At 34.5% G+C, this 23107-nt stretch overlaps 1 long non-coding RNA gene across 1 annotated transcript in view; it reads left to right on the forward strand.

Moving 5' to 3' along the window:
* LOC116420685 overlaps window positions 1-23107 on the forward strand; it is a 141390-nt gene that overhangs the window by 117283 nt on the left and 1000 nt on the right. The gene's annotated exons all lie outside the window — the stretch shown is intronic.

Consider the following 23107-nt stretch of genomic DNA (forward strand, 5'->3'; position numbering starts at 1 on the left):
TGGGACACTCTTACATTGTTGGTGGAATTGTAAACAGATCCAAAAATTCTGGAGAGCAATTTGGAACTATGCTCAAAAAGTTATCAAACTGTGCATACCCTTTGAACCAGCAGTGTTTCTACTGGGCTTATATCCCAAAGAGATGTTAAAGGAGGGAAAGGGACCCACATGTGCAAAAATGTTTGTGGCAACCCTTTTTGTAGTGTCAAGAAAGTGGAAACTGAATGGCTGTCCATCAATTGGAGAATGACTGAATAAATTGTAGTATATGAATGTTCTGGAATATTGTTGTTCTGTAAGAAATGACCAACAGGATGATTTCTGGAGAGATTTACATGAACTAATGCTAAGTGAAATGAGCAAAACCAGGAGATCATTATACACAGGAACAAGACTCTATGATGATCAATTCTGATGGATGTGGCTCTCTTCAATAATGACATGATTCAAACCAGTTCCAATTGTTCAGTGATGAAGAGAGCCATCTATACCCAGAGAGAGGACTGTGGGAACTGAGTGTGGACCACAACATAGCATTTTCACTCCTTTTGTTGTTGTTTGCTTGTATTTTGTTTTCTTTCTCAGGTTTTTGTTTTCCTTCTTGATCCAATTTTTCTTGTGCAGCAAGATAACTGTACACACACACACACACACACATGTATATGTATACATATGCTGGATTTAACATATGTTTAACATGTATTGGACTACTGCCATCTAGGGGAGGGGGTGGGGGGAAGGAAGAGAAGACAGAAGGTTTTGCTGTTGAAAAATTACCCATGCATATGTTTAAAAAATAATTAAAAATGAAGCCTTTATCATAACTCTTAAATGTAGAAAAAAATTTTTCCCAGTTTATTGCTTCTCTTCTAATCTTGTCTTCACTGGTTTTGTGTGTATAAAAACATTGAAGCTTAATATAATTTAAATTATCCATTTTGTATTTTATAATGTATTCCATTCTTCTATGGCCATAAATTTCTTCCTTCTCCACAGATCTGAGAGGCAAACTATCCTTTGTTCTTCTAATTTGCTTATAATATCACTCTTTATGTCAACATTATGGACCCATTTAGACTTTATGTTGGTATAGATTGTTAGCTGTGGGTAAATGTCTAGTTTCTGCCATTTTCTAAGTTCCCCAGTAAATTTTGTTAAATAGTGAGTTCTTATCTAAAAAGCTGGGGTCTTTTGGTTTTTCCACACTAGATTACTATAGTCATTGACTATTTTGCTGTGTGAATCTAACCTATTCCCCTGATCGACTACTCAATTTCTTAGTCAGTATCAACTGTTTTTAATTGATGCTTTGTAATATAGTTTTGGTCTGGTACAGATAGTTCACCTTCATTTGCATTTTTTTTATTAATTCCCTTGCAATTCTTGACCTTTTGTTCTTCAAAATGAATTTTCTTAATTTTTTTCTATTTCTATAAGATAATTTTTGATAGTTTTATTGGTATGGCACTCAATAAGTAAATTACTTTAGGTAGTATTATCATTTTTAATCATATTAGCTTGGTCTACCCATGAGCTTTTGATAGTTTTTCAATTGATCAGATCAGACTTTATTTGTGTGAAAAGTGGTTTGTAATTGCATTCATAAAGTTTCTTCCTTTGCCTCAGCATGTAGACTCGCAAATATTTTATATTATCTACCATTATTTTATTTTTATTTTTTTTTATTTAATAGCCTTTTATTTACAGGATATATGCATAGGTAACTTTACAGCATTAACAATTGCCAAACCTCTTGTTCCAATTTTTTACCTCTTACCCCCCCACCTCCTCCCCCAGATGACAGGATGACCAGTAGATGTTAAATACATTAAAATATAAATTAGATACACAATAAGTATACATGACCAAAACGTTATTTTGCTGTACAAAAAGAATCAGACTCTGAAATATTGTACAATTAGCTTGTGAAGGAAATAAAAAATGCACGTGTGCCTAAATATAGGGATTGGGAATTCAATGTAATGGTTTTTAATTCATCTCCCAGAGTTCTTTTTCTGGGCATAGCTGGTTCAGTTTATTACTGTTCCATTGGAAATGATTTGGTTGATCTCGTTGCTGAGGATGGCCTGGTCCATCAGAACTGGTCATCATATAGTATTGTTGTTGAAGTATATAATGATCTCCTGGTCCTGCTCATTTCACTCAGCATCAGTTCGTGTAAGTCTCTCCAGGCCTTTCTGAAATCATCCTGTTGGTCATTTCTTACAGAACAGTAATATTCCATAATATTCATATACCACAATTTATTCAGCCATTCTCCAACTGATGGACATCCATTCAGTTTCCAGTTTCTAGCCACTACAAAAAGGGCTGCCACAAACATTCGTGCACATACAGGTCCCTTTCCCTTCTTTATAATCTCTTTGGGATATAATCCCAGTAGTAACACTGCTGGATCAAAGGGTATGCACAGTTTGATAACTTTTTGAGCATAGTTCCAAACTACTCTCCAAAATGGTTGGATTCGTTCACAACTCCACCAACAATGAATCAATGTCCCAGTTTTCCCACATCCCCTCCAACAATCATCATTATTTTTTCCTGTCATCTTAGCCAATCTGACAGGTGTGTAGTGGTATCTTAGAGTTGTCTTAATTTGCATTTCTCTGATTAATAATGACTTGGAGCATCTTTTCATATGACTAGAAATAGTTTCAATTTCTTCATCTGAGAATTGTCTGTTCATATCCTTTGACCATGTTTTAATTGGAGAATGGCTTGACTTTTTATAAATTAGAGTTAATTCTCTATATATTTTGGAAATGAGGCCTTTATCAGAACCTTTGACTGTAAAAATATTTTCCCAGTTTATTGCTTCCCTTCTAATCTTGTCTGCATTAGTTTTGTTTGTACAAAAACTTTTCAGTTTGGTATAATCGAAATTTTCTATTTTGTGATCAGTAATGATCTCTAGTTCTGCTTTGGTCATAAAGACCTTCCCCTTCCACAGGTCTGAGAGGTAAACTATCCTATGTTCCTCTAATTTATTAATAATTTCATTCTTTATGCCTAGGTCATGAACCCATTTTGACCTTATCTTGGTGTACGGCGTTAAGTATGGATCAATGCCTAGTTTCTGCCATATTAGTTTCCAATTTTCCCAGCAATTTTTATCAAACAGTAAGTTCTTATCCCAAAAGCTGGGATCTTTGGGTTTGTCAAAGACTAGGTTGCTATATTTGTTGACTGTTTTATCCCTTGAACCTAATCTATTCCACTGATCAACTAATCTATTCCTTAGCCAATACCAAATAGTTTTGGTAACTGCTGCTCTATAATATAATTTTAGATCTGGTACAGCTAAGCCACCTTCATTTGATTTTTTTTTCATTAATTCCCTTGAAATTCTTGACCTTTTGTTTTTCCATATGAACTTTGTTGTTATTTTTTCTAGGTCATTAAAATAGTTTTTTGGGAGTCTGATTGGTATAGCGCTAAATAAATAGATTAGTTTAGGTAATATTGTCATCTTTATTATATTTGCTCGCCCTATCCAAGAGCATTTAATATTTTTCCAATTGGTTAGATCAGACTTAATTTGTGTGAAAAGTGGTCTGTAATTTTGCTCATAAAGTTTCTGATTTTCCCTTGGCAGATAGATTCCTAAATATTTTATATTATCAGTAGTTACTTTAAATGGAATTTCTCTTTGTAACTCTGACTGTTGGATTTTGTTAGTGATATATAAGAATGCTGATGACTTATGTGGGTTTATTTTATAACCAGCAACTTTGCTAAAGTTGTGGATTATTTCTAATAACTTTTTAGCAGAATCTCTGGGGTTCTCTAAGTATACCATCATGTCATCGGCAAAGAGTGATAATTTGGCTTCCTCATTGCCTATTCTTATTCCTTTAATCTCTTTCTCAGCTCTTATTGCTAAAGCTAGCATTTCTAATACAATATTAAATAGTAACGGTGATAGTGGGCAACCTTGTTTCACTCCAGATCTTATTGGGAATGGTTGCAGTTTGTCTCCATTACATATGATGCTTACTGATGGTTTTAAATAGATGCTGCTGATTATTTTAAGGAAAAGTCCATTTATTCCTATATTCTCAAGTGTTTTTAATAGGAATGGATGTTGGATTTTATCAAATGCTTTTTCTGCATCTATTGAGATGATCATATGGTTTTTGTTAATTTGGTTATTAACATGGCCAATTATATTGATAGTTTTCCTAATATTGAACCAGCCCTGCATTCCTGGTATAAATCCTACTTGATCATAGTGTATTATCTTGGAGATGATTTTCTGTATATCTACCATTATTTTAAATGGAATTTCTCTTTGTATTTCTTATTGATGGACTTTCTTGGTTATATGTAAAAATGCTGATGATTTCTGTAGATTTATTTTGTATCCTTCAACTGCTAAAGTTGTAAATTGTTTCTAGTATTTTTAGTTGATTCTCTAAGTATACCATCATATTATCTGCAAAGAGTGATAATCTTTCCTCATTATCTATTCTAATTCTTTTAATCTCTTTTTCTTCTCTTATTGCCAAAGCTAACATTACTAAAACAATATTGAATAGTAATGGTAATAGTGAGCAATCTTGCTTTACCCTGATCTTACTGGGAATGCTTCTAATTTATCACTTTACATATGATGCATGCTGATGTTTTTAAATGCTATTAATCATTTCTTAAAAACTCCATTTATTCCTGTACTCTCTAGTGTTTTTAATAGGAATGGGTGTTGGAGTTTGTCAAAATGCTTTCTCTGCATCTATTTAGATAATCATATGATTTTTCTTAGCTTGCTGATTGCTGTAGTCAACTGTGCAAACAGTTTTCCTAATATTGAACCAGCCCTGCATTTGTGGTATAAATCCTACTTAGTCATGGTATATTATCCTTGGGATGACTTCTGTAATGTCTTTCCATATAGGAATGTATGCTTTTTGGCTTTTAAAAGAAAGTTATTTTTTCTTTCCTTTTTACCTTTTTAATGCTTCTCTTGAGTTGTGTATTTGAAGATCAAATCTTCTGTTCAGGTTTGGTCTTTTCTTCAGAAATAAATGAAATTTACCTGTTTCATTAAATGCCCATCCTTTTCTTCAAAAGGTAATGCTTAATTTTGCTGAATAGTTGATTCTTGGCTGCAGTCCAATTTCTTTTGCCTTTCAGAATATCAGATTCCAGGTCCTTCAATCCTTTCAAGCAGAAGCTGCTAGGTCCCAAGTAATCCTGATTATATATCCTCAATATTTGAATTATTTCTTTCTGACTGCTTGCAAAATTTTCTCCTTGATCTGATAATTCTGAAATTTAGCTATGATGTTCCTTGGAGTTTTCATTTTGGAGTCTCTTTCAGGAAGTGATCTGTGAATTATTTCAATGGCTATTTTACCCTCTGGATCAAAGACATCAGGGCAGTTTTCCTTGATGATTGATTTCCTGAAAGATGTCAATTCTTTTTTTTTTCTTTTTCACCATAGTTTTCAGGAAGTCCACTAGTTCTTAGATTGTCTGTCCTGGTTCTGTTTTCCAGGTCAGGTGTTTTTCCAGTGAGGTGTTTTACATTTTCTTCTATTTTTTTCATTGTTTTGTTTTTGTTAGATTTATTCTTGAAGTCTCATTAAGTTATTTACTTCTATTTGTTCAGTTCTAATTTTTAGTAAATTATTTTCTTTATTTATCTTTTTTATGTCCTTTTGCATTTGACCGATTGAACTTTTAAATGATGTGTTTTGTTCATTGGATTTTTTTCCTTCAAAAATTCTGTTTTTCAACAAGTTGTTTTCTTTTTCTAATTTATTTTGTAAGGAGTTATTAGCTTTTTACATTTAATCAAATCTATTTTGTAAGGAGTTATATGGTTTTGCCATTTCACTAAATGTATTTTAAGGATTTTTTTCAGATAATTTCTGTTTCCTTTTTCCAAATTCCTTCACAATTTTCTTGCCATTTTCTTTTCCCTTTTTTCTTCTAACTCTTTTTTAAGATTCTTTTTGAATTCTTCCAAGAGAACCTTGTATGTTGGGGACCAATTCATATCACCTTGTAAGGCTTCATCTGAAGATTATTTGCCTTTAGGATCCTCAAGGTTTGCGGTCTGTTCTCTTTTTTCCATAGAAGTTTTCTATGGTCAGAGTTTTTTTTTTTTTTTTTTTTTTTTTTTTTTTTCTTTTTTGGTCATTTTTTTAAACATTGAGGTCTTAGAGCAAAGGAGAGAGAATTCTAAATTTCATTGTGCTTCCCTGTGTCAGTGCTGATGAGTTGCTAGGTGGGCTTGGCCAAGTCCTGCATTATTCTTGGGTTCAGAGGCTCACTATTTGCTTTTTGTATTTGCATTGCATGTGTCACAGCTAATCTACTGATCCACCGGCTTCCAACCAGGACAGAGTAGTCAATTTTTGTTACTGCTGAATTTTTTTAAAGAGCCCCCAGTAGATTCCCCCATGTGGATACCATACTGCCTTGGGTGTCTTGTTGCACCTGCACTCAGCTGCCTCCCCCAAGCCCGATTGACAGATCTTCTGTTTCTTAAACCAAAATATCTTCTGCTGGAAATTTGTTACACTCCAAATATTCATGGGTTCTGTCACTCCAAAACCCATGTAGAGGCTTGATCTGGTGTTGATCTGAGGTACACCAGGAAGAGTTCAGATGAAGATTCTAGAGGGCCAGAACTCTGAAAAGGTATACTTGAATCAAGGACAGCAGAGTGCTTATAGTTAAGTACCTACTCAGTGTGAGATAATAGTTCTCTAATCATATATTTAATGTGATATGGTTCTCCTATATATGGCTCTCCTAACAGTTGGCACATGCTCAGTATGCTGTAGCAATGTAATTGTACTGAGATATCTAAGGGAGTCTCAGACACAGAAGGCTCTCTCAGACACAGACACAGAGGACTCTCTCAGCCTTGGATATTCCATTTTTGACCATCCTTGTGATGGCTCTCCTGCCTTTATCACTTCTCTACCTAAAGTCCAAGGCCCATCTAGAAATCCTCCAGAAAGGCTAGTCCTGACATTACAGAAGACTTGTCTACTCTCTGCCATTTTGGCTCTGCCCCAGGTCTTTGACTCTTTCTTTTGCTTCAACTTTCCATTTCTACATCTTGTTGATTGTAGTCCTGAAACATTTACATTCTTTTTTTTACTCATGCAGCCACCATCATAATTCAGGCCCTCATTCATGGACCATTGAAACCGCTTTCTACTTCATCTATATCATATATCACTATTAACCTATAAATTAACAAATATCTATCAAGTACATAGTATGTGTCTAAATTGTAATGAATGCTCAAAATACAATGAGAAAGCTGAAAGAGATGCTGTCTTCAAAGAGCTAACATAAGGGCAAAGCACATACATATATAAATCCATACAGAAATTATATTAATGAATATAAGATGGTTGAGAGTGGGTGCATTACTAATGAGGGAATTGGTATAGGTGTCATTTGCAAAGTGGTATTTGAAATTAGGAAGTCTAAGTGAAAAGGAAAGGGGGGAGGGTGAAGAATTAAAAATAATTTTCCAGACATGATTAATAGTCGGTGCAAAGTGGTAGAGATGGGGAGCTAAAATATCATGTTTAAAGAACAACAAACATGGCCATACTATAGAGCATGTTGAGGGAAGTATAATTTGTGAAAATTGGTAACATAGGAAGGGGTCGAGATATGAAAAGTCTTAAAGTTGGCTACAAATTTTCATTTTCCTGTCAATCTTTCTTACAATTGCCAGTGTTTTTGTTTTTGTTTGTTTTTTGGTACTCTAAATTAATGATTCTATGAAATGTTGCCTTTAACTAAGTTTAATTAAGGAGATTTTGCTCTTTTTTTGATTATGAGTTTAAGTAATGTTAGCATTCGTATATATACACACATTCACATGCATACATATATATATATATGGGGGGGTTGTATATATATACTTTTTTTTTCCATTCCAAGAGTAGGTAGCATATGTTGATTCCTACTTACTTTCTACTAGCCTTTTTTGTGCCTAGGGCTGATAAACAGTGTTAATCCAAACAGGATAACTATTTTTAAAAGAACTCCCTTTAATTTGCTCCAGTGGTATTTCCCCCAGACAAAGGCTGAGAGACTCAGGAAATCCAATGCTTTTTTCTTGAATCACAGGCTTACTCTTATCACCAACATGAAGAGCTCTTTGCAAAGGACCTCTGAAATTTATCATCTAAGCTAAGCATAAAGGAAAGGATTAAGAATGTCAATATGGGTCATTCTTCTTAAAAGTCTCAACATCAAGAGAGAGAAGGAGGGGAAACCCAGTCCTAATATAAACATAGACATTAATTCTACTCTTGTCAAATTCTCAACTGTCCAAGTCTGTCTGAGTATTAGATAAAATAAAGGAGATGAGAACAAAATGATAGAAGAAATAGCTGAGACATGAATGACTACTCCAGACTCAAAAAAATCATGGTAAATGGCAAAAGTGGAGCAACTAAAGTCAAAGACAAAATGCCTTCCTTTTGTGAAGAAAAGGCTCTCTAATGCATATTTTTTTCTATAAAAACAATGGAAATAACTAGTCCTCAGGATTATGCTACCCTGGTAGACTAGAATAGGCAAATATTTTGGAAAGTAAGGTAAAGTCATCCTAGTTTTGTCTCATATGCTGAATTTAGAAGATTTTAATTCTGTTTGTAATCCTTATTCTCTGTCTTGAGCTCTATTCTCACTCTGCTACTTCTCACCTCACTCCTTGCACTTATACCATTGTACCAATATCCCTAATTTCCTGAAAAGGGCACTATTACATCCTCCCTTCCCTCCAAATGAGGATGCATTTCTCCAGTCACTGTGTGGGACTGCAAAAATGACTCCTACTAATAATAACAGCTAACATTATATAGTAGCTACAACCAGTTAGGCACTCTGATAAATGCTTTATAAATATCTTTTTTGATACTCACAACAATGCAGTGAAGTAGGTGATATTATTAACTCCATTTTATAGTTGAGAAAAATTAAGCAAATAAAAGTTTAATGATTTTTTCAGAGACACATAGGTAGTGTCTGAAATTAGATTTGAACCCCTGACTCCAAGACCTTTGCTCCAGTCATTGCGCCCACCCCCCTGCCCCCACCTGAAATTATTTAGGATCAGAAAATTCTCATAATACCAAATCACACAATATAATACTCATTATTCTCATGAAGTCATTAAAAACATTTTCATATTAGCCATGTTTCAAAAGCAAGTATAAAATTATACTTTATTTTGTATTTAGAGTCCATCAATTCTCTTTCTGGCGATGTATAGCATTTTTCATCATGAGTTCTTTGGAATTGTCATGGGTCATTCAGTTGAATAACTACAACTTCCTTTCTTTTTGAAAGGCATTTAGGATTGAGTGACTTGTCCAGGGTCACATAGCTAATAAATATTAAGGGTCTGAGGACAAATTTGAATTCAGGTGCTCTATCCATTGCACCATCTACTTGCCTCAAGTAGCTACAAGTTTCATGGTCTGTACAGTGTTCTTGTTCTGCTCACATAACTTTGCATCTGTTAATATAAGTATCCTAGGTTGAGAATCACTTTTTGTAGATAATCCTACTTTATCCTTCCAACAACTCTATGGGACAGGAATTATGATTATCTCCCTTTTACAGATGAAGATAACAAGGCTGAGAAACTAAGTGACTTGACCAGGTTCTAAAGTAAGACAAGTTTGAATCTTCCCGATTCCAAATTTACTCTTCTGTCAATTATGCCACACTCTCTCTACTCAGAATTATACAATCCCAGACTTGAAAGAGAGTGCAAAAGTCTTCCAGCCCAATCTGAACCAAGAAAGAAATTCTGAAAATATGTCTATTTGAAAAACTCTGATGAGGAGGGACTCACTACTTTCCAAGGCAGTCCATTCTGTTTTTGGATGCTTTATTTTTTAGGACATGTTTTCTTTCTGTTAAACAAACTGTTTTGTTTTCTTTTTTTTTTTTTTTTTTCCCTACAACTTCTGGAAATTTTTCCTGGAGGACATAAGCCCTCTGGGCCTAAGCAGGAAGAATTGAATTTCTCTTCCACGTGATAACACTTAAAATAGTAACAGGCAGCTAGTTTGTCCTGTCCTTCATGTTTCCTCAAGAGTTAGCCCCATTTTTTTAAAAACATTTTTTTAATATTGCATGATTTCTAGTCTTTTCCGGATAATGGTTATCTTCTTATGAATTGAAAATTTGTTAATGTCTTTTCTGAAAGAAATAACCAGAATAATACACAATACAGAGATGAAGTTTGATTTGGGCAGAGTGCTCAAATTATCATTTCATTCACATCAAACAATGTCTATGATGTCCATCTATGCAACTTAAAATCACTACCCTCTATATGGCTGTCAAGTTGCACACAATTTTTCTCTAGTCTAAGCTGGTGTCCACTGAAATCTGCAGATCCTTTTCACATAATTAGCATCACATGGCAACTTCCTGAATATGAAGCAAGTTTTACTTAAATAACCTAAATGAATGAAGCATTAAACATTTTCATTTAAATTGATGCAACAAAATAGAAAGTTTCTCCATTATTAAATATTCATCTTAACTATTCTTAACTTCACAATTCACTCCTCTACATTCTCTTCAAAACACTCTTTTAAGTCTCTTATTTTGTTTTGGTGTCAAGTTTCCTTATCTGTAGGCTGCCTCTGGCTTTCTCATTTAGATAGTCGTTTCTTAACTATCTTGCCACATTTCTTTTTTCAACTCCAATGGTAAACATTTCTCCTTCAATTTGTTACCCATCTAGCTTTGAGAGAGACAAGAGGGACAATCTAAATTTGCAAAGTCAATGACTGAAGCAAAAATCTGCATGAGAACTCTTATCTACAAGCCTGTATCAGCAGCTCCATTTTTTTATTTGTATATACATATGTAATGTTATTATATATAACTATGTATTACATATAAATATATATTAAATATAATATATAATATAAATATGTAATATAGATGTGTAATATGTATACTACATAATTATATGTGTTTTTCATATCTATATGCATAGCCATATACATACATACATACATACACACACACACATATATATATATATACACACATACACACACAAAATTTATAGTCTGAAGAAAGTGAACACAGACACTGAGAAGTTATGACTGACCACCTCTTCTAGCATATACAAGACTTGAACTCAGTTTTTGCTGGCTTCAAGACTAAGAATCTATACATGCCTATTTCTCCAGCATTTTACTATATCCCTTTAAAAAAATCCAGAAGGAAAGATATGACATTATGTCCTTTTTTGGAGCAACCAAAATGCATTCTTAACTTTCTTCTCATAGGAGATGTTTATATTTTAGATCTGCCTCATCACCATCATCATTCTTTTTGTTTGTTTTGTTGTTGTTTGTTTTTGTTTTTGTTTTACTCTGAGATGTGTCTCTGACAGCCCATCATATTTAGCTCATTTTGCAGACTGAATTTACTGATTGCTGATTGGCTGATTTTTTTTACCACATCCCCAAATAAAAAGAGACGAATTTTTGTTGTTTGCCTGTGGTCATAGAATCCTTTATAATAAGAAATGGAGGGGGTAAAGGTATCCTTATCTACTTAAAAAAGCTAAGCAAAAAGTCTCTTTTGACTAGTTGCAATGAGAAGACTTTTAGGTGTTCTTCAAGTCTTCGTTTTGTTAGTGAGCTCAGAGGGGGCATCATTGAGTGTAGGGTTTTTTGCATCCCTTTCATATTTTCAAAATCTCGTATTCAACACAAAGTAAGACTGCATTTATTAGGGCAAAGGGAAATCAAGAATCAGGCATTTTTAATCACAGACTTAGAAGTCGATGAATCAAGTTACTTCATTTTGTTGATGAGGAAAATGGTGAACAGAGAGGAAGAGGTATTCCTAGAGTTTTAGAGGTAGTAAGTATGTGAGGATGGAATTTGAAATCAAAAAAAAAAAAAAAATGACTGAAGGTCCAATAACCTATCCACTACAGGAAGTCTGCCATCCTGAATGAATCCCTGTTCTACCAGTAATTTTTTTTTTTTTTGTGAATTGAGATAATTCATTTTGCAATTTTAATTTTTCTAATTATTCACAGTTAAAGGACTGGAAGAGCTCATAGGACCTTCATTTTAAAATCTTAAGAGATCATAGAAGTCATCAAGTCTAACCCCTCATTCAGAGATGAGAAAACAGAAGTCTTAAAAAGTGACTTGCTTATGTTATAAAAGTAATATGTAAACTAGGGTCATCTAATTCCATGTTCTCTGTTTGGTATGGTAAAGAACTTCCATCATCATCACACACAAGGGGTCAGTTTCCTAGACATACAGTTAATCAATTATCTGTCATTTTCCCTGAATTTCCAGGCTACTCTTTGCTTCTTTTTAATTTGATTTTTTAATATTGATGAAAAATTTTTATTTAAATTTTAGACAACAATAGCAAAATATCACAAAAACCATATGCTATCACTAGGTTGTGTGTATGTAGAAACAAGGGTTTGTTTTATAGTAGGAAAATCATAGGTATTATAAATCATTATAAGAACAAAATAATCAAACAAATGGGATTTAAAAAATAACATTTCTAAAACAAAACAACTATAAAAAACAAAAATTGACTTCTTTAAATGACATATATTCTTATCCAAAATCAAGAAACATATATATATATATATATATATATATATATATATATATATATAAAATAAATACTATAATAAATGCCTTACACATACATGTATTTATTGTAGTCTTTTTCTTTTTTTATAACTTTTTTTTATTTCCAAAACATATGCAAGGATATTTTTTTCAACATTGACCCTTGAAAACCTCGTGTTCCAATTCTTCCCCCTTTCCCCCACCTTCTTCTCTAGATGGCATGTAATTCAATATGTGTTAAATATAGTAAAAACAAATTTTAAATCCACAATAGGCATACATAATTATACAACTATCTTTATTTGTTTAAATACAGCCAAACAGCATCCCAACCATATCTCAATTAAATGATTATCTTCCACTATTTGGCATCATATACATTTACAATATCTTTGTTTTTCATTCCAGTGGATAGGAAAAAAAACCCCAATAAATTTGAAAGAGAAGTAATCTTTCAAGTAATACATGGATCATTAAGGATCTCATCCAAGTTTTTATTTCTGAATCTTTTTGAGGCAATCATAAAAAGTTGCCTAATTATAAAAGTGAGGGTGAGGAGTGAGGAAGATCAAGAAGTGACCATTAATGTTCAGGAAGAAAAGTAATTTAAAATAAGTTTTCCTTGCAGAGTGACCAACACTGATTTTTTAATGATCAAATCCCTTAAGGGCTTGCAATTTTATGTATTGTTTATTGAGATTATTGATATCAATGAATCAAAAGAAAATTATGTTCCAGATACTATTCAAGTCACAAGATATAAAATCTTTAAAAAATGATCCCTTGTCCATAGGAAATTTATTTTCTCTTCTGAGAGTCAACATAAATGAGGATATGCAGCTGGATAGCATAGTATACACAGTATCAGGTCTGAAGTAAGAAATATTTAAATATGTGAGTTCAAATCTAGTTTTGGATCCTAACTGACTATATAATCCTTGGCAAGTCAGGTCACTTAATCCTGTTTGCCTCAATTTCCTCATCTGTAAAATAAGTTGAAGAAGGAAATGGCAAACTTTAAACTGAGAAAGTTGAGATTCTAAATGGTAGAAGTGAGGAAAGAAAAGAATAGCATAATGGAGGACTGTTAATACAAAGATCTTATAATTGAAAAAAAATCTTATAATTGTAGATGGAATGTCTGGCATGAGCAATAGTAAGAAGGCCAGTTTGACCAGACCATGAAGTAAATGAAAAGGGTTTTAAAGATGTCTATTACATTTACAGACTTGGAAGTAAGACCAAAAATTCTGGTCCTCTTAGGGTCATCTCTTCCCAGTACTGTTATTCAGAATTCCACATCATAAAGATATTATTCTTTTCTCATAGGAGTATGGACTGCCTCCTAAATAAAAGCTAAATAAGAAAATGGTTTGTCTTTGATAACATGGATCTTCCCTCCCCTTCTTTGCCCTTTCATCGTTTAGGATCCTTCTCACAAGAAACTTTATATTTCTCTCTTTGAACCAACATGGGCATTTACTAAAGCAGCCCATTTTCATTTGTGTTTTGTATTCATAATATAATGAACTCATTTAAATTGCTCATAACCATCTGTCTTATAGACTAACTATGTTTGAATAGACTTCTATTTTATGATATGATGTCACACTTCCTAAGTCTTTTCAGCTTTAAAATTCTGATGATTACTTTTACTCATATTATATAGGAAGCCTGTAATGCTGATTGGGATATGATAGTTTCTAGCCAAGGAAGAGAAGAATTTACTGGTTTCAAGCAAAGTTCAAAGCAGAAATTGGAGAATAATTTGCACAATAATTATAACCATATAAATTAAAACAGCATTAAAAGATAACAGATTAATGCAATGGCTAGTCTTGATTCCAAACTAGGTAAGTACAGTGCATAGAGTGGTCTGGAGTCAGGGAGATTCATCTTTCTGTGTTCAACTCTGATGTCAGTTCCATGTCAAAAATGTGATCTTGGGCAATTCACCTTATCCTTTTTGCCTCAATTTCTTTACCTATAAAATGAGCTCAAGAAGAAAATAGCAAACCACTCCAGTATCTTTGTCAAGAAAACTTCAATTGGGGTCATGAAGAGTTGGATATGACTGAAAATGACTGAAAAACAATATATCAGGAAACTCAGAAGGATGAAATGTCTTGATTAGAGTATCACCAAGTCTATATTTCTATCCACTGTGCCATACTATGTCCAGATTTAATCTTCTGTTTCCCCCTGGCATGACCTGGAACAGTGCCTAGAGAGTGCAAATAGGCCAATTTGATGCTTAATGTTACAGTAAACATCTTACAAAATTGAATTGTCCAAAAGTAGATTGGATTCCCTCAAGGATGTGGGGTTTTCTTCCCTTTGACCTGTTTGATACGTTACAGAGGGAATTCCTTTCATGTATAGTTTGGAGTAGAGGGCTGAGATTCCTTCCAACTCAATATGTCTATGATGTTATCATACTTCCAAAACCTTAGTTAATTCAGTCAATGTTATTGCTGAAACAAATTGGCAATTTGTTGGGTTTTTTTGTTGTTGTGTTTTTGGAGGGGAAGGGGAATGAGACATTTGTAGCTAAAACTAAGAGAACTTTAGAATCATCACAAACTTGATTTCAAAGTTCTCTTTGGGGTCATGTCCTTTTATTCTATGTAGCACATTCTATGTATTACATTTTAGTCACACAAAGTCACTCAAAATCCAGATTGTCTATCTTAGTTTCTGTTTCTTCACTCCCCACAGTTGTGTGGAATATAATAAACCATGAAATTATCGAGCACATGATCACAATAATGAAAAACTTGAAAGGGCAATATCAAGAAGTTTTAACATGTATGAATATCTCATTTGGCTAATTCACTCAGTTTTTAAAGGATTTACATAAAGGATTTACAAACATAAAAAGTTTGCTTCAAGCATTCATCTTAGATTTAAAAAAAAATTGTGGAAAAGAGTATTAACAGAATATGTTTTCATTGTATAAGCACCTCCTATGTATCAAATATTGCACTAGGTAGTGCAGAAGATATAACATTTGGAGGCCCTGCCTCCATGGAATTTAAAGAAAAAGTTATATGGCATAATACTGAACCCTGTGTCAGAAATACCATTCTTTTCTTGGATCCAGGCTCCCCTGAAGGCTTAATCTAGTGCCACTTCTGATAGAAAGTCTTTCTCTTTTCTCCCAGTTGTAAGTCCTCTGCCCCCTCCCCAGTCCCATCCAAACTCAAGTAATTATTTTGTATTTATTTAACAATTTCTTCTCTGTATACAATATTTCCCCTCAGTTTCTTAAAAGTAAGGATTGTCTCATTTCTTTTTTTTCCTTTGTAGTTCCAGTACCAAATAGAGAAATACACCAGAGATGTACAGAATTATGAGAAGTTCCAGAAGGAAGGCTATTGCTAGAATCAATTTGATGCTATGAATCAAGTACTGAACTGGAGAATTACAAAGTACTTCATTTGTTTCTCTCCTAAGATACTTCTTAGTTATGTGATAATGGTCAGCTAAAATTAATACTAGTCAGCTAGGTAGTACAGCATATGGAATGTTGAACATGGAGTCAGGAGGATACATCTTCCTGAGTTCAAATCTGGCCTCACAAACTTACTAGCTATGACCTTGGACAAGTCACTTTCTGTTTGCCTTAGTTTTATCAATTATAAAATGAGCTGGAGAAAGAAATGGAAAAGCACTCTAGCATTTTCCTAAGAAAATCCCAAATAGGGTTGTGTAGAGCTGGACATAACTGAAATAACTGAACAACAATAACAAAATAATTAATACCAAGGGCTGGATAATAATGGAACATTTTATGAAGATATCGTGTTTTTAAGAATTGGATAGGAATTTAATAGGCAAAAAATAAAAATAATACCAGGGAGAGCATATTAAGCGAAGGCAACAAGGCAATCAAAGACATGTAAGTGACAAATGTAAAATATTTGAAGGGACAGATATGAAAGAGAGCACTAGGAAATAGAGATAATATTGGAAAGTTGAGTGATACTGGACAGTGGAGGACTCTGTCAGACAAAGATGATTATATTTATATTAAAAAATATATACTCAAAGAATTTTGAATCCTATGGTTTCTAAGATATTACCCCATAATCTTTTCATATGAATAAAAGATTATAGAAAGAAAGATTTCATTATAGTAATTAGAGTGAGCACTGAGCTAGCATTCTGTAAGCCTGGGTTCACTTTTTGGCACCATCACTTATTAGATGAGTGACCTCAGGAAAATAATTTTTGAACTTCTGTTTTCTCATCCATAAAATAGAAGTAATAATATTTACTTTATTGACTTTGGAATTGGAGGTGCTAAGTTTATATCCTTCCTGTCACTTGTTACTTCTATGATATTAGTTGTCCCTTACCCTCTCTGGATCTTAGTATCCTTCTATATAAAATGGTGAAGTAGAGTTGGTCTCAATAGCTTCTAAATGTGTCTTCTTTTTCTAAATTTGTGATCCCATCATTTTCTTTCACATGTTTGAGGTAAAGTCAAGTGAGACAATAGAGGTAAGAATCTTTGGGAACTTATAAATCCTAAAGTAAAAATAATACCAAAGACTAACCACTCCCACTAGCCAATTTTATCATGATCCAGTCCTATCGTATTCCAGATTGTCTACTATTTTATAAGTTGTAGTGCAATAGACTTTCAGAGAAATTAATAGTTTGGTACTTCCTGACCCTTGTGTCATGCATATCAAGCAAATTGTCCAAAAGGCTTTACTTTAGTTCTTGCAGAATTTCAGACAATCTCAAGGCTTCCAGGAACACAGACCATTTTTATAAAACTAGGCTGCAAGTTGTTGGATTTGATCACACATCCGGGGTTCTTGGACAGGACATGGTAGGCAGACAGCTGCACATATCACAGAATCCTTGTATGGCCACCCAGGAGCTCTTCTTCAGTGGAAAGAGAATAACACTTCACTACACATAGCTACTGCTGGAAACCAGGACTTTAGCTCTGCAAGAGCATAGAATCTGCACAGCATCTACTTCTGTAGTCAAGATTGTGCCTATGTTTTCCTGAGTTGTTCCTACAACACAATGGTAACCTCAAACCAGGGTTACTCTTTAACCCCTTGTCTTCTTGATATCCTGTCTCCATATGAATGTTTCTTCACTCTTCCTACTGTTCTTGTATATGCTTCCTCTATCATATCTGTCCCCAACTCAGATATCTTTTTTTCCCTTCCTCCTCCCCCTCACATATTCCTTCCCTTCCCTTTCCCCTCTTTTCCCAAAATTTTCCTGACTCTCTGCTTCTGTTAGAAAACTTTTAATACTAACTCTGTTACCAACTCCCTTTGCCACATAAGGCAAACCTTTTTTAATTTTTCTGGACTTCAGTTTTCTCATCACTAAAATTAAACAGTTGAAATACAAACAATTAGAATAAAAGTTACTTGCAGTTTTTAAGATCTTATGATACTATCTAAGATCTTATGTATTTCCTCCTATTTTTCCTAATGTCTTTCTCAACAGGCCATTTTATCTTCCCCATATCCCTTGCCTTAACCAATTATATTCCTATTTTTACTTCCTTCTCTTATCACTCTTTCCCTCTCCTTATCTGCTCTGATAAACATCTTCCTTTTCTCCTCTCCTTATAACTCTTTCTTTCCCTCCTTCTTTCTCTGCACTTGGCTATCCGGCAAACTATAATGACAGCAATTTCTGTTTTCAACAAATACCTACAGATAATGCAAATAAAAATCAATAGGAAAAATGAGCAGAGGAATCATCATAGAATGCAATAGTGTGAAAGGCCCTTAGAGATAATTTAGTTCAGAATTCTTCGCCTGAAGTCTATGAATGCAGTGAGAGAGAAAAGAGGAGAAAGACAGAGACAGAGACACAGAGCCATAGAGACAGAGACAGAGAGACACAGAGATAGAGACAGAGACAAAGACAGATAGAAGAAAAGACAGAGAAAGTATGTTGTGCCTTTAAAAGCATTGTTCTGATAAGGCTTCATAGTCTTCAACAGACAGCCAAAGGACCTGTGACACACAAAAAGTTAAGAGCACTGGATAATCCAAATCACTCATTTTTCACACGTTAAGTGACAGAGCCAGGACCAGAACCCAGGTGTCTAGTTCCTAAGTCCAGGCATCTTTCCACAGCTGCCTTTCTGTGAAACAGGAAATCCTAAATCATATTTTAAGATCCAATAACCACATTGAATATGAATGCAGGCACAAGGTTAATGCACCAACAAAATGAGCCTTGCAGAGCTGGGAATTGGAGACAGGTTAGTTCCCCAGACAATTTCAGACCTACTGAAGACTGTTTCATCCTCTGTTGGCTTATTACCCCATCTTCCTTTTAAGGAAGCAATCAGGCTGGAAGGAAGAGGGTTATCCCTTTTTCTCTCTCTCAATCAGGATATTTTTTTCCCCTTTCATTTCTCTCCCCTTCACTACTCCCTCACTTAGAGCCTTTGGGGAAGTTTTGTTAATTATTTGGGACTCAGGAAGTGGGCAGGCTGAGGGAGAAGGGGATGGCCAATTATTCAGTTTTCTTGGCTTATGAGCAACTTCTGTGAAAAAGGTTTGGTGGGAAAGATATTGAAAACAAAGTCAGAATGAAATTGGTCTCTGTGGGCTTTATGAGGGGAGGGGAGAGGTTGTCCATACTGGCAACCTATGCACTCCTGCCTAAAGATACCTAAGAAATGATTTGCAGGAACAGCAAGCTCTTTATAAGCATGACCCCATCAACCCCATTCCGCCATTTCAATACAAAAGAGATTTGTCTTCTGTACTTTCCCACTCAGCTTTCTTCAAGATTCTTCAGCTATCTCCGACATGGTTGTAGAGCAACTCTTCTCAAAATGTAGCCCAGAGATCCCTGAAATTCTTGAGACCCTCTTGGGGGGTCCATAATACCAAAATGATTTTCATAATAAAACTGAGATGTTTTACTTTCTCATACACTAAATACCAATAGATATAACTCATATAAAACACTTGGGGATTTTCAATAATTTTAAAGAATATGTGGAACTATACATATTTGTAAATAGATTTGTTTTTCATACCTCTCCCTTTTTTAAGAAATAGGTTATGAAGTTTATTGAGAGTGTGACAGTGTGTTTTGTATTATTCAGTTACGCCCAACTCTTCATGACCTCATTTGTTTTGTTTTTGTTTGTTTGTTTGTTTTTTATTAGCAAAGATATTTCAGTGGTTTGCCATTTCATTCTCTGCCTCATTTTACAAATAAGGAATCTTGAGCTACACAGGGATAAATGACTTACTTATGGTGACTTACCCAGGATGATACATCTAGGTCATATCTGAACTCCAAGAGTCTTCCTCTCCTGACTCCAGAGCCAAGTTCTATCTACTCTGCCATCTACCTGCCCAAATGACAGTGTAGGGATGGCATTAAAACTCTTTTGGCACATAAATTGCTATAAAATCACAAAGATCACCAAATCATCAAGATGTTTTGTTAATTTCTATCCCTTCTTAACATGTAGAGAAGGAGAAAAGGAAAGATTTTGGAAATGGGAAAAATTGAATTATTAGAGGGAAAAAAGAAAAGAGTTTTTAAAGTTATAAAAGCCCTCTGAAGAAAAAGTTTGAGAACTGCTGCTCCAGAGTGACATCATTGGTTCTTTCCTTCCTTCTATTCTACCTTGAAAGACCCAGAGATACCCTCTTTCAAAATTTCCTGATTACATCGAGGGTCATTCACTTATTGGCAAATCCTGGTGCATTTGCACTTTCAATGAGGTGCTTGGATAATTTAAATGATTATAATCAGTGGCAAGAGAGACAGATAGTATGAGTGGTTAAGAGACCTTGCTGGTCTTGAAGTTAGGACGTCAGGGATTCAAATTCTATCTCTGATACCTACTGGCAGTTGAAACCTGGATAAGTCATTTAATCTTTTTATTTTATTTTTTTATTATAGCTTTTTATTAAGTCATTTAATCTTTCAGTAGCCCAGTCTATTCCTGAAGGTTAGACAATGCAGAACTTCTATTGATTTGCTTTCCTAGAGGGAGTTCCCTCTCAGGAGTTCCTTCCAAGGATCAAATTAGAAGTCCAGGAACCATACTCTACCTTTCATTTTTAAAAATGCCTTTTTTTTTAGTATATAGCATGACCTTTATATTGTTGTTTACTTTTTGTGAATTTTGCAAAGTTCCTTTGGTTATAAATAATAAAATTATTTGGGGACTGCCAGAACATTTTGATTGAAATTATATAGAAAGAGCTCATCTTTGAAGCTCTAAGGAGTAAGAAGATGGAAACTTTACATTGGGAAACTAGAGGCAGAGCCAGAGGTGTCAGAAAAGATATGATAACATTAGTAAAAATGAAAGAGTAGAGATTAGGTGAAACAGTTGGGTAGGAAGAGAAAAAATGAAAACAGCACTGGGAATACATAAAGACCTGGGCACAAGCTGAGGTTGTGGGGAGAAGAAAAGAAAGGGCCATAAATCAATGGACAAACTTAGCAAGCAGGGTCCCCAGAGAAAGCTCTTTCAAGTTTTCATAAGCAACATCATAAATGTAAGAAGAATCCTGGGAATTTTACTGGAGTTTCAGGCCTTGAAAAATCTGAGCTAAGAATTAGGAGCAGGGGAGTCAATGACCATAAAATAATAATTCACACAGACTTTTTATCCTCAGTGGAACTGGGAAAAACTCCTCCAAAAAAAATCTCCTCCACAGTTGGAAAAACATGAAATTAAAAATAGGAAGGACTTCAATGATAATGAATCCAACTTCCTTATTTAACAAATGAAGAAACTGAGCTTGGAGAATTTAGATGACTTATGCGAAGTATCAGAGTACAAAGCTAATAAGTGTCTGAGATAGAATCTGGAGCCTTGTCTTCCTACTCCAGTTCAAGACTCGACCTACTTTTTTTTCCAGGCAGAAGATATTCTGAAAGTGCCCTGTTTATTCCATATAATACCTTTAAATTGTTTTTGTGGCTGTTGTCTGTATAAACCTTATTTAATATTTCTTGAAAAATAGTGAAATCATTTGCATGGGGCATAGAGATACTACAACGACAATTAAAATGAAGGATTAGACAAAGTGGACCTGATTCCATGTCAGTCACATTGATGACTGAACATTTGGAGGTGTTTGGGGAAGACAAAATTTCTAGCTATTCTCAAGCAGTTCAGAACTAAAAGGGTCTTATGACTTTCATATGATGGGTAGAATCTGACTTGGTCCTTTGGTTCTTCCCTATTATGTCATAGCAGAACGGGTGAAGGGCTGGAGATGGAGTAGATTGCTATCACTGTTGAAAGGATAGAAAATTTCTGATTCACTTGACTTCTTCAATTCTCCAAGTGGCATCATTTACCAAGGAAACTTTCAATGAGAGGCAAGGAAAGGCTTGCTCTTTTCTGTCCTTGATTCTATTTGGCCACCAATATGTCTTAACCAAGGCCCATTTGGTTATTATGGGGTCCTGATTTACTCATATTCAATATAAATAGCAGTCATGTCTGCTTTGGCCAGAAACCTTGAAGATCTTCCCCTCCCATATAAATTAGTTAATTAATTTTTATTTGGGGGGAGAACTAAGTGAAAGAGGAAATTGCCTCAATTGCTACCTAGCCTTAATCACTGAATGGGTGCAGCCTCAGTCAAATTGAAACTTGTTGAAGACCTTATCTTAAAAAGGCCAAGGTCTCCCATTGCATTCGGCTATCTGTAGTTGTATTGATCTATATCTTGCCATGGACCCATATGGCTCTGCTGGAAAGTAAAGTGGTTGACCTTGCATAGCCCTCCTTCTTTTAAATCCAATTCAACTTGCATGTCATGGAATCACCTCCCTGATGTCATGGTCAGTTTTGAGAGTGAAGGAAAACCCTTCTACCATACCTATGTGACTAGAGAACAGGGGATTCAATTAGGTAAACTTGTTCCTGGGTTCCTGGGTATATTTTCCAATTTGCATTTGTTTTTCTGAGTAGGACCTTGAAGATCAGCCTTGAGATAGTGGCTCAGGGGTGATCAAGGGAGTTTGAGAGGTCAAGAGATCCTTGAGATTTATTACTGATGACCAGGGGAGTTATTTCATTGGAAAGGATGAACACTAGGAATTATTTGGACAATGCAGAAGTGAGATGAAATGTTCCTATGCCTATCAATTGGTCCCACAAACTGCTTTATGTTCTGAAAAGATGTCGGAAAGTATTTATTACATGATTACTATGCTCCCGGCATTGTGTTAAGCCCTGAGGACAGAAGGAAAGGAAAACACATTTCCTTCTCTCAAATAGCTCACAATTTAATGAGGAAGACAATCAACAAATAATTATGAGACAACAAACAATTACTTACAGGCAAAATATATACAGGGAAAAATTAGAATCTGAGAGGGAAAATATGAAGATTAAGGAAGTGGAGAAAGGCTTCTTGCAGCAGATAGGATTTTAGCCAAGATCTGAAGGCTGAGTTAGAGAGGAC

The sequence above is a fragment of the Sarcophilus harrisii genome, chromosome 1 (assembly GCF_902635505.1).
Source record: "Sarcophilus harrisii chromosome 1, mSarHar1.11, whole genome shotgun sequence".
Taxonomy (NCBI): Eukaryota; Metazoa; Chordata; class Mammalia; order Dasyuromorphia; family Dasyuridae; genus Sarcophilus; species Sarcophilus harrisii.